The sequence below is a fragment of the Lolium perenne genome, chromosome 6, assembly GCF_019359855.2.
Source record: "Lolium perenne isolate Kyuss_39 chromosome 6, Kyuss_2.0, whole genome shotgun sequence".
Classification (NCBI taxonomy): domain Eukaryota; kingdom Viridiplantae; phylum Streptophyta; class Magnoliopsida; order Poales; family Poaceae; genus Lolium; species Lolium perenne.
Window position 1 is genome coordinate 13,415,340 of NC_067249.2, and position 12,536 is coordinate 13,427,875.

Consider the following 12,536-nt stretch of genomic DNA (forward strand, 5'->3'; position numbering starts at 1 on the left):
CAGGGCCAAACAGCACGACAAGGTAAAATTTAAGGCAGGTAATCAGGCAGCAGGAGCTTCCGGAGGAGCGTCGCCAGCACCAGCGTCGTCTAGAGGCTCCTCCTCGGCTTCATCCTCCTCCTCATCAAGATAATCTTTGACGTCAGGAGGGGGAGGGATGAAGGTGCGCATGTCGGCGTACTCCGCAATGTGGTACGCACGATCCTGCCGCTTAGCGGTGAGGATCGGGTCCAGATCGGTTTCCGCGTCTTCGCGCACGCCGGTAAGGGCGTCCAGGTTAAGCTCCGGGTACCAGGAGCAAGCGACGCGGAGAGCAGAGTCCGCTCCAGCATGGGCAGCAGAGCACTGCCACTCGCGGATCCTCTTGCCGGCGCCCATGAGACGATCGCTGATGAGGGAGAAAGTATCCGGCACCTCCTCGCCAGGCCACAGAATCCTGAAGAGCTGGGTAGCTACATCAGGGATATCAGATAAATTGCGATCTATGGCGCGCATGTGAGACACCCGCGCGTTCAGCGCGACCAGATGGTCATAGGGCGTCCATGGCACGGCGAGATTCGCTTGGCCTTGGGCAGTGCGGTGCTCGTCAACTTTCTTGACAGCATACCTCTGAGAGTCCGGAAAAAGGCCTGTGTAAAGAAAGAAAAAGGCTAAGGAAAGGAATCCGGAAGAAAATGCATCCGGAAGAAAATTCAACCGGAAAGAAAAATCAACCGGAAGGAATGATGTAACCGGGAGGCAAGATAGCGAAAGAGAAAATGAGGTCGGAAGAAAAAAGGCTCGTATGAAGTAGTCAAACAATGCAAAGAAAAGAACTTACGGTAGGCAAGTGTATCAGTTTGCAGGATCAACTGGTTGCACCCCTTCTGCTCCTCCTCCAGGCGCGCAGCTCTCTCCTCGGCACCCTTCCGGGCCTTGGCCAGCTCCTCCAGCTCAGCTCGCAACACCACAGTGGCATTGCTGGCGTCCTCCAGAGCCTCGTCCATCTTGGCCGCTGCATCAGCTTCAGCGGCTTTGAGGGCCTTGGCATGATCAAGCCCCAGCTGAATGAACTTGGACTTGAGCTCCTGGTAGCTGGTCTTGTGGGCGCTCAGCTCCTCCTGGTGCTGCCGGATGAGCTGGTCTTTCTCCCCTACAACCCGGAAAAGAGGATGTTAGCAAGGTTGTGCTGGTAAAGATGAAAAGGAAACCAAGTTAACAGGAGAAAGGAGAAAATTGTACGTTGGGCGGCGGCGAGCTGCTCCCTGAGAGCATCGATGGAAGCTTCCGGGATCACTGTTAAGCAAAAATTATAAATGTCAGAAGGAAAAAAGGTTTTCGGTAAAAAGATGCCGGTTGTACAAAATTACCTTGGCACTTATCGTGTGCATCAGCGAGCTCCCGATGCTCCCATAGAAGCTCCTCAAAGAGGGCCTTCCGAGCGTCAACCGTGAGCTGTTCAAGAAAAGGAAACGAGTTAAGTTTTGCGCTAAGAACAGAGTTTTTAACCCGAAACTCGGGGACTGGCAGTGCCGGTTTCGCGCATTTCTAAGATAAGTTTTGCGCTAAGAACAAAGTTCTTAACCCAAAACTCGGGGACTGGCAGTGCCGGTTTCGCGCATTTCTAAGATAAGCTTTGCGCTAAGAACAAAGTCCTTAACCCGAAACTCGGGATCGGGCAAAGGCCGGTTTTGCGCGTTTCTAAGATAGGTTGTGCGCTAAGAAGAAGGTGTTTAACCCGAAACTCGGGGACTGGCAGTGCCGGTTTCACGCTAAGTTTTAAAGTTAAGTTTTGCCCTAAGAGCTGCGCTCTCACCACAAAACTCGGGGACTGGGAAGATAGACAAGAGAGAAACCGGCATGAACTAAAGATAGAGCAAAGCCGGAAGCAAGGAAACCGGTAAAGATTGAAAAAAAGTTAGTAGAACGTACCATCAAGTTGTTCGTGGAATCGTACCACGCGCTGTCGAGCTCTTTCACGGCGCTGCGAAGCCGCATGAAGTGCTCCTCGGAAGACCGGTCCCCGACAGGGTCAGGTGCCGGCAGCCTGTCCTTGCCCAGGCCGCGGGTCGCCGGAGTCATGTCCGCGGCGTTCCACTTTTGGGCGTAGGGCAGAAGATGCCCCAGGTCCCGGCCTTGGCGCTGGAACTCAGTAATACGGCCAAGGAGGCCGGTGGCCTTCGTGGCGGTATCCTTGGCGGCCTTGGCGACGTGCAGCACCAGGGGCTGCTGGCCGCCGGAAGGGGCGCTGGAGGCCGTTGCCTTCCCCTTGATCAGCCTGGAGGTCTTGGGCGGCGGCGCAGTTGGAGCAGCCCTGGAGGGCTTGGCGCGAGGAGCGTCTGGCGGTGGCATGAGGATGGTTCGTGGAGAAGGGGGAGCGCTAGGCGCGTCACCCGACTTGGAGCCTTCCGGCGCGGAAGTTGTCGTCTTTTCAGGGACGGGAGGAGCAGGAGGCTCCGCCCGCCCGGCAGCTTCTTCTTCTTCGGCGCCGATGTTGCTGGCGCCGGTATCTTGGTTCTCAGGGAGAAAGGAAAGGTCCTCCTCCGTGCGGTGATCTGATGATGAAGGGGCCGCACGCCCCGAATTTGTTGTGCCCCCCGAGAGGGAGGCAGAGGTGTTGCCGGCACCAGATGGTGCTGGGCCTGAGTGAGGAGGAGGGGTTGAGGTCCTTGCGGATCCTTCAGAGCCCGATGGCCTTGGGCCAAGCTTGAGCGCAGGGCTGAGAAAAAGAAAAGACAAATAGTTGGAAAAAAGCAACCGGAAGAAGAACTTGGCAAAAAAGAGACGAGCCAGAAAATGAAAAACCCACCCGAAAGCAGTTGGCATCTGCTTGCGCCCGTAGCGGCGCACGCCCACTTCTTTCTCCCCCACGGGCTCAGTCCGGAAGCGCTTGGAGGGAGGGGCCTGGCTGGAACCGGCATTAGATGCCAGCTGCTTGTTCTTTTGGCCCTGGGCCATGAGTTTGTCCACAAACTCAGAGCCGGCCTCGGCGCGCAGGGGCGGCACGCGCTCATGGATCTATGAGTTAAAAATGGTTAAGAGGCAACTCACAACGAAGCAATAACGGTAAAGTACAAGAAACCGGAAAAGAAAGTACCTCGAGCATGGTCAGGTCATCGGAGGACCCGGTTGGCTCCGGCGGGTCCCGGCCAAGGCGCGCAGCCGGGGTCTTGCCCATCTTCAGATCCTTCCAAAAAATGTAGGGATCTGGGTCGAAGGAGTCAAGGGCGCGCTTCACCGGAATCCCACGTCGCTCGGCTTGGATGAGGGGGAAGCGGTCCTTGGCCTGAAACACGAAAAAAGGAAAGTTAACGAAAGCAGAAAGTTGCCGGCAAAAAACTACCCCAATTGCATAATCCCTTACTTCTTGGGTCGGAGGGTTAGTGGTGCTGAGGGGAAGGAGGCCCCATTCCCATTCAAACGGCATAGCAGTTTGGCAAATCTGCTTAGCCTTGCGAACAACATCCTTCTTGCTAAGAGGACGGCTTGTGATCTTGGTAGGATCGCCAGGGCCGTACATCTCGCTCATCCTATGCACGCGGCGCTTCAGAGGAAGCACCCGGCGCGATATAAAAGTGCGGATGATATCATCAGAGCAGATATTGGTCTCCTTCTTCAGAGAGGCCAAGAAGCGTACTACCCGGTTGGTCTCGGCGTGATCCGTCTTCGGGTTGTAGCTCCAATTGGTTCTGCTAGGAGGCCCCGCTTGGAACGGAGGAAGATCAATAAGATTGGCGCGGCCCTCGTTCTTCACATAGAAAAAGGTTCCTTGCCAAGCGCGGCAAGACTCGAGGCCGGCAAACTTAAGAAAAGTGCTCCCTTGACGGGAGCCAACGATGCAAGATCCGCACTCCACAGGCGGTTTGGGCTTAGGGATTTCCTTGCCCTGGACGGAGTTTATCCGCAAACAAAAGAAGCGGGCAAACGTCTCACGAGTGGGACGAATGCCGATATAGGCCTCCATGAAGGTGGCATAGCAAGAAAGGTAGAAGATGGCGTTGCCAGGAAGGTGGTGAGGTTGGAGTTTATAGAAATCTAAAAACTCCCGGAAGAAAGGGGAGGCAGGAAGGCCGAAGCCGCGCTCAAAGTGAGCGAGAAAAACAACATATTCACCGGGCTCGGGGTCCGGTTCGATTTCGTCACCGGGAATCCGGCAGACTACTCCTTCCGGAATCCGGCGGGACCGGTATAACCAGTCGATCTCATACTCAGTAACATTGGAACCCATCCAGGCTCCGCGAGTGATTGGGGAAGGCTCTGCGCCGGAAGATTGGCTAGAGCTGCTAGAGGCTTGGCCAGAGCTACTCGCTTCTTGGCTACCGGAAGCTTGACTAAAGCTACCGGATTCTAGATGGCCACCGGACTCTTGGCGGCTACCGGATTCCTGCTGGTTGCCGGAATCGGTGTCCATCGGATCTGAAGCCGTGGATTCGCCGGGAGATTGTCTACGGCGCTTAACGGAAAAAGAAGAAGAGGGTGCAGAGGAAGATTCCTCATCAGACATTGGATGGCTAGGCATAAAAACAGAAATCCCACACTTGAACCCCGCGTGAAGATCTACGAGTAAGAAGAAAACCAAAGAAAAAGAGGAAATAAGAACACCGTAGACCCAAGATCTGAAAAGCAAGCAGATGGCGAGCAAAGTAAGGTTGGTACCAACCTTGAGCGGCGCAGTCGCTGAGGAAGGTGTTCGCCGGTGGTGGAGCGGACCTGCAGTCGCCGACGAGCACCGTTGACGGCGAGGCGGAGAAGCTCGCAAAGAAGCGCGAATGCAGCAGGCGCGGTGAAGGTGCTGCTGAGGATTCCCGCACAGCGAAGTCCGGCGGAAGCACGGCGTGAGTTCGCCGAGCGCCGGAGCTTGAGCGAGCGACGGCGAACGGAGAGCGGCGGAAGCGCAAAGGCGAGGAGCACTGTGCGCGAAGGATGAGGAATGCGAAGAAGAGGAAGAAGAAGGGGCGGTTGTGCTTATAAAGGAGAGAGAAGGTGGGCCGAAAACCACTGGGCCGCGGCGGTTCGCCTCGCGGCCCACGACGGTTCGCGCCATGGGCCGCCACGTGGCGAGGAGATACACGCGAGAAAATGGGACGCCACACGGAGGCACATACGGGATCCAAAACGGCTAGTGGGATCCGCAGCGGTGCATTTAATGAGCGCGCGGGAGTCGAAGCGAAGTGACAACTGACACTGGCGTGACAGTTAACAGTGCGCATGTCACTGACAGGCGCGGGGCCCAAAATATTCTCGACTTCGCCGAGGAAGGAGTAAATGCGGATGATGCCGGAAAAGAGAGATGCCGGAAGATGTCTTGCAAAGAAAGAAAAGACAAAGAAAGGCAAAGATGCCGGATCCAAGCTCAGGCCGGAGAGATTAAACCGGTATCCTGAAAAGAAGAAAACCTGGCATGGTCTGTAGGATAGAATCCTCCAGACTATACCAGCTTCGGGGACTAATGTTGGGGGGATAACCCCCGGTATGCCAAAAGCATGCCAAACCGGATGGTTTGAGCCATCGAGATACCGGTTTAATTTTCTTACCGGAAAGTAAGATAGGAGTTTGGGCTAAGTGAAGCTAAGCCGGCATCCCCAAGGGGGTATGCCGGAACCCGGTAAAGAAGATACCGGACTGAAGGGCATGTCGGCAGGACTGGTCAAAGATTCTCTTCAGAGCAAGAAGACAAGGATGAGCTAAGCAAAGTGGCTTTAATCAGAGCCCTGGCGCCAAAGAGAGGGATGACGCTAAAAGAAGCCGGAGGACATCAGCAGCCCTGATTAAAGAGGACCCCGGCGTCATCTATGATTAAAGTAGCTTTGTAAAGTAGTTTGTCCAGTCAAAGATGCCATTAGGGTTTCTTGTTCTGTAAGCCACCCTCTCCCCTATATAAGGAGAGGGGGTACTGCCTCTTACAGGCGCGAGACCACGGAGAAGAGATTAGACGATAGAACTTGTAACCATGTTCAGATCAATGAAGCTAGCGATCTAGTGAAGAGTTCTTCCTCTTGTCTCTCTTCTTGTATACCGGCCTTTGGTTGTGTTCTTGAGGAAAGCATCCGGAAGTTCATCCCATCTAATCGCAAACCCTCCCCCGAATCCTCTAGCGTCCATTCGGCCCCAATCTAAGCCATCCTATGGCATCTGCTCGTTCACCACGATGACAGTTCATGGGACAAATAGCTTAAAAACTATTGTGGTATTGAATATGTAATTATGCACTTTATCTCTTATTAAGTTGCTTGTTGTGCGATAACCATGTTTACTAGGGACGCCATCGACTACTCTTTGTTGAATTTCATGTGAGTTGCTATGCATGTCCGTCTTGTCTGAAGTAAGAGCGATCTACCACCCTATGGTTAAGCATGCATATTGTTAGAGAAGAGCATTGGGCCGCTAACTAAAGCCATGATCCATGGTGGAAGTTTCAGTTTTGGACATATATCCTCAATCTCAAATGAGAAAATTATTAATTGTTGTTACATGCTTATGCATAAAAGAGGAGTCCATTATCTGTTGTCTATGTTGTCCCGGTATGGATGTCTAAGTTGAGAATAATCAATAGCGAGAAATCCAATGCGAGCTTTCTCCTTAGACCTTTGTACAGGCGGCATAGAGGTACCCCTTTGTGACACTTGGTTAAAACATGTGCATTGTGATGATCCGGTAGTCCAAGCTAATTAGGACAAGGTGCGGACACTATTAGTACACTATGCATGAGGCTTGCAACTTGTAAGATATAATTTGCATGATGCATATGCTTTATTACTACCGTTGACAAAATTGTTTCATGTTTTCAAAATCAAAGCTCTAGCACAAATATAGCAATCGATGCTTTTCCTCTATGGAGGACCATTCTTTTACTTTCAATGTTGAGTCAGTTCACCTATTTCTCTCCACCTCAAGAAGCAAACACTTGTGTGAACTGTGCATTGATTCCTACATACTTGCTTATTGCACTTATTATATTACTCTATGTTGACAATATCAATGAGATATACATGTTATAAGTTGAAAGCAACCGCTGAAACTTAGTCTTCCTTTGTGTTGCTTCAATGCCTTTACTTTGAATTATTGCTTTATGAGTTAACTCTTATGCAAGACTTATTGATGCTTGTCTTGAAGTGCTATTCATGAAAAGTTTTTGCTTTATGATTCACTTGTTTACTCATGTCATATACATTGTTTTGATCGCTGCATTCACTACATATGCTTTACAAATAGTATGATCAAGGTTATGATGGCATGTCACTCCAGAAATTATCTGTGTTATCGTTTTACCTGCTCGGGACGAGCAGAACTAAGCTTGGGGATGCTGATACGTCTCCAACGTATCGATAATTTCTTATGTTCGATGCCACATTATTGATGTTATCTACATGTTTTATGCACACTTTATGTCATATTCGTGCATTTTCTGGAACTAACCTATTAACAAGATGCCGAAGTGCCAGGTGCTGTTTTCTGCTGTTTTTGGTTTCAGAAATCCTAGTAACGAAATATTCTCGGAATTGGACGAAATCAACGCCCAGGGTCCTATTTTGCCACGAAGCTTCCAGAAGTCCGAAGAAGAGACGAAGAGGGGCCACGAGGGGGCCACACCCTAGGGCGGCGCGGCCCCCCCCTTGGCCGCGCGGCCCTGTGGTGTGGGGCCCTCGTGCCACCTCTTGACCTGCCCTTCCGCCTACAAATAGCCTCCGTTGCGAAACCCCCAGTACAGAGAGCCACGATACGGAAAACCTTCCAGAGACGCCGCCGCCGCCGATCCCATCTCGGGGGATCCAGGAGATCACCTCCGGCACCCTGCCGGAGAGGGGATTCATCTCCCGGAGGACTCTACGCCGCCATGGTCGCCTCCGGAGTGATGTGTGAGTAGTCTACCCCTAGACTATGGGTCCATAGCAGTAGCTAGATGGTTGTCTTCTCCCCATTGTGCTATCATTGTCGGATCTTGTGAGCTGCCTAACATGATCAAGATCATCTATCTGTAATTCTATATGTTGCGTTTGTTGGGATCCGATGAATAGAGAATACTTGTTATGTTGATTATCAAAGTTATATCTATGTGTTGTTTATGATCTTGCATGCTCTCCGTTACTAGTAGATGCTCTGGCCAAGTAGATGCTTGTAACTCCAAGAGGGAGTATTTATGCTCGATAGTGGGTTCATGCCTGCATTGACACCTGGGACAAAGGATGTAAAGTTCTAAGGTTGTGTTGTGCTGTTGCCACTAGGGATAAAACATTGATGCTATGTCTAAGGATGTAGTTGTTGATTACATTACGCACCATACTTAATGCAATTGTCTGTTGCTTTGCAACTTAATACTGGAGGGGGTTCGGATGATAACCTGAAGGTGGACTTTTTAGGCATAGATGCAGTTGGATGGCGGTCTATGTACTTTGTCGTAATGCCCAATTAAATCTCACTATACTCATCATGATATGTATGTGCATGGTCATGCCCTCTTTATTTGTCAATTTCCCAACTGTAATTTGTTCACCCAACATGCTGTTTATCTTATGGGAGAGACACCTCTAGTGAACTGTGGACCCCGGTCCAATTCTCTTTACTGAAATACAATCTACTGCAATATTGTTCTACTGTTTTCTGCAAACAATCATCTTCCACACAATACGGTTAATCCTTTGTTACAGCAAGCCGGTGAGATTGACAACCTCACTGTTTCGTTGGGGCAAAGTACTTTGGTTGTGTTGTGCAGGTTCCACGTTGGCGCCGGAATCCCTGGTGTTGCGCCGCACTACATCCCGCCGCCATCAACCTTCAACGTGCTTCTTGGCTCCTACTGGTTCGATAACCTTGGTTTCATACTGAGGGAAACTTGCCGCTGTACGCATCACACCTTCCTCTTGGGGTTCCCAACGGACGCGTGTTGAACGCGTATCACCCATCTGAATCTTGGTCAAATCCTAGGGTTGACCATGATTTAAACAAGTTTAAAACATGAATATGAAAAATTAAGCATCTATCCTTCTTAGTCATTGCAAAATGTAGCTCTTGAGAGGGTTTTTGAAATTTCCATGTTTGAAACCAAAAACCACTTCTCTTCATGCTTGACTTCATAAGATAGAGTTTAGGGTTAGGGGGTAGATACATGATTTTCTGGTTTGAATATGTCTAGACCTTGTTTATCAACTTAATTGAATGCTTACTATATGACATAAGAATACTATGTGCCTTGGTTTTTCATTTATTTTGATTTATTTTGAATTTTTATGCCCATTTGAATCTTGGTCAAATCCTAGGTTTGACCATGATTTAAACAAGTTCAAAATATAAATATGAAAAATTAAGCATCTATCCTTCTTAGTCACTCCAAAATGTAGCTCTTGGGAGGGTTTTTGAAATTTCCATGTTTGAAACCAAAAACCACATCTCTTCATGCTTGACTTCATAAGTCAGAGTTTAGGGATAGGGGGTGATGCGTGTAGTTGACACGTCCGTTGGGAACCCCAAGAGGAAGGTGTGATGCGCATAGCGGCAAGTTTCCCTCAGTAAGAAACCAAGGTTTAATCGTACCAGTAGGAGTCAAGAAGCACGTTGAAGGTTGATGGCGGCAGGATGTAGTGCGGCGCAACACCAGAGATTCCGGCGCCAACGTGGAACCTGCACAACACAACCAAAGTACTTTGCCCCAACGAAACAGTGAGGTTGTCAATCTCACCGGCTTGCTGTAACAAAGGATTAACCGTATTGTGTGGAAGATGATTGTTTGCAGAAAACAGTAAAACAAGTATTGCAGTAGATTGTATGCGATGTAAAGAATAGGACCGGGGTCCACAGTTCACTAGAGGTGTCTCTCCCATAAGATAAAAGCATGTTGGGTGAACAAATTACAGTCGGGCAATTGACAAATAGAGAGGGCATAACAATGCACATACATGTCATGATAAATATAGTGAGATTTAATTGGGCATTACGACAAAGTACATAGACCGCTATCCAGCATGCATCTATGCCTAAAAAGTCCACCTTCAGGTTATCATCCGAACCCCTTCCAGTATTAAGTTGCAAAACAACAGACAATTGCATTAAGTATGGTGCGTAATGTAATCGATAACTACATCCTTAGACATAGCATCAATGTTTTATCCCTAGTGGCAACAGCACATCCACAACCTTAGAACTTTCTGTCACTGTCCCAGATTCAATGGAGGCATGAACCCACTATCGAGCATAAATACTCCCTCTTGGAGTTAAGAGCAAAAACTTGGCCAGAGCCTCTACTAATAACGGAGAGCATGCAAGATCATAAACAACACATAGGTAATAACTTGATAATTAACATAACATAGTATTCTCTATCCATCGGATCCCGACAAACACAACATATAGTATTACAGATAGATGATCTTGATCATGTTAGGCAGCTCACAAGATCCGACAATGAAGCACATAAGGAGAAGATAACCATCTAGCTACTGCTATGGACCCATAGTCCAGGGGTGAACTACTCACTCATCACTCCGGAGGCGACCATGGCGGTGAAGAGTCCTCCGGGAGATGAATCCCCTCTCCGGCAGGGTGCCGGAGGAGATCTCCAGAATCCCCGAGATGGGATTGGCGGCGGCGGCGTCTCGAAGGTTTTCCGTATCGTGGCTCTGCATCGGGGCTTCGCGACGGAGGCTATTTGTAGGCGGAAGGGCAGGTAAAGAGGCGGCACGAGGGGCCTGCACGACAGGCCGGCGCGGCCAGGGCCTGGGCCGCGCCGCCCTGGTGTCTGGCCACCTCGTGGCCCCACTTCGACTCTCCTTCGGTCTTCTGGAAGCTTCGTGGCAAAAGAGGACCCAGGGCGTTGATGTCGTCCAATTCCGAGAATATTTCGTTACTAGGATTTCTGAAACCAAAAACAGCAGAAAACAAGCAATCGGCTCTTCGGCATCTTGTTAATAGGTTAGTTCCAGAAAATGCACGAATATGACATAAAGTGTGCATAAAACATGTAGGTATCATCAATAATGTGGCATGGAACACAAGAAATTATCGATACGTCGGAGACGTATCAGCATCCCCAAGCTTAGTTCTGCTCCTCCCGAGCAGGTAAAACGATAACAAAGATAATTTCTGGAGTGACATGCCATCATAACCTTGATCATACTATTGTAAACATATGTAATGAATGCAGCGATCAAAACAATGGTAATGACATGAGTAAACAAGTGAATCATAAAGCAAAGACTTTTCATGAATAGCACTTCAAGACAAGCATCAATAAGTCTTGCATAAGAGTTAACTCATAAAGCAATAAATCAAAGTAAAGGTATTGAAGCAACACAAAGGAAGATTAAGTTTCAGCGGTTGCTTTCAACTTGTAACATGTGTATCTCATGGATAATCGTCAACATAGAGTAATATAATAAGTGCAATATGCAAGTATGTAGGAATCAATGCACAGTTCACACAAGTGTTTGCTTCTTGAGGTGGAGAGAGATAGGTGAACTGACTCAACATAAAAGTAAAAAAGAATGGTCCTTCAAAGAGGAAAGCATCGATTGCTATATTTGTGCTAGAGCTTTTATTTTGAAAACATGAAACAATTTTGTCAACGGTAGTAATAAAGCATATGAGTTATGTAAATTATATCTTACAAGTTGCAAGCCTCATGCATAGTATACTAATAGTGCCCGCACCTTGTCCTAATTAGCTTGGACTACCGGATCATCGCAATACACATGTTTTAACCAAGTGTCACAATGGGGTACCTCCATGCCGCCTGTACAAAGGTCTAAGGAGAAAGCTCGCATTTTGGATTTCTCGCTTTTGATTATTCTCAACTTAGACATCCATACCGGGACAACATGGACAACAGATAATGGACTCCTCTTTAATGCATAAGCATGTGGCAACAATTAGTGTTCTCATATGAGATTGAGGATATATGTCCAAAACTGAAACTTCCACCATGAATCATGGCTTTAGTTAGCGGCCCAATGTTCTTCTCTAACAATATGTATGCTCCAACCATTAAGGTGGTAGATCTCTCTTACTTCAGACAAGACGGACATGCATAGCAACTCACATGATATTCAACAAAGAATAGTTGATGGCGTCCCCAGAAACAAGGTTATCGCACAACAAGCAACTTAATAAGAGATAAAGTGCATAAGTACATATTCAATACCACAATAGTTTTTGAGCTATTTGTCCCATGAGCTATATATTGCAAAGGTGAATGATGGAATTTTAAAGGTAGCACTCAAGCAATTTACTTTGGAATGGCGGAGAAATACCATGTAGTAGGTAGGTATAGTGGACACAAATGGCATAGTGGTTGGCTCAAGGATTTTGGATGCATGAGAAGTATTCCCTCTCGATACAAGGTTTAGGCTAGCAAGGTTATTTGAAACAAACACAAGGATGAACCGGTGCAGCAAAACTCACATAAAAGACATATTGAAAACATTATAAGACTCTACACCGTCTTCCTTGTTGTTCAAACTCAATACTAGAAATTATCTAGACCTTAGAGAGACCAAATATGCAAACCAAATTAGCAAGCTCTAGGTGTTTCTTCATTGATGGGTGCAAAGTATATGATGCAAGAGCTT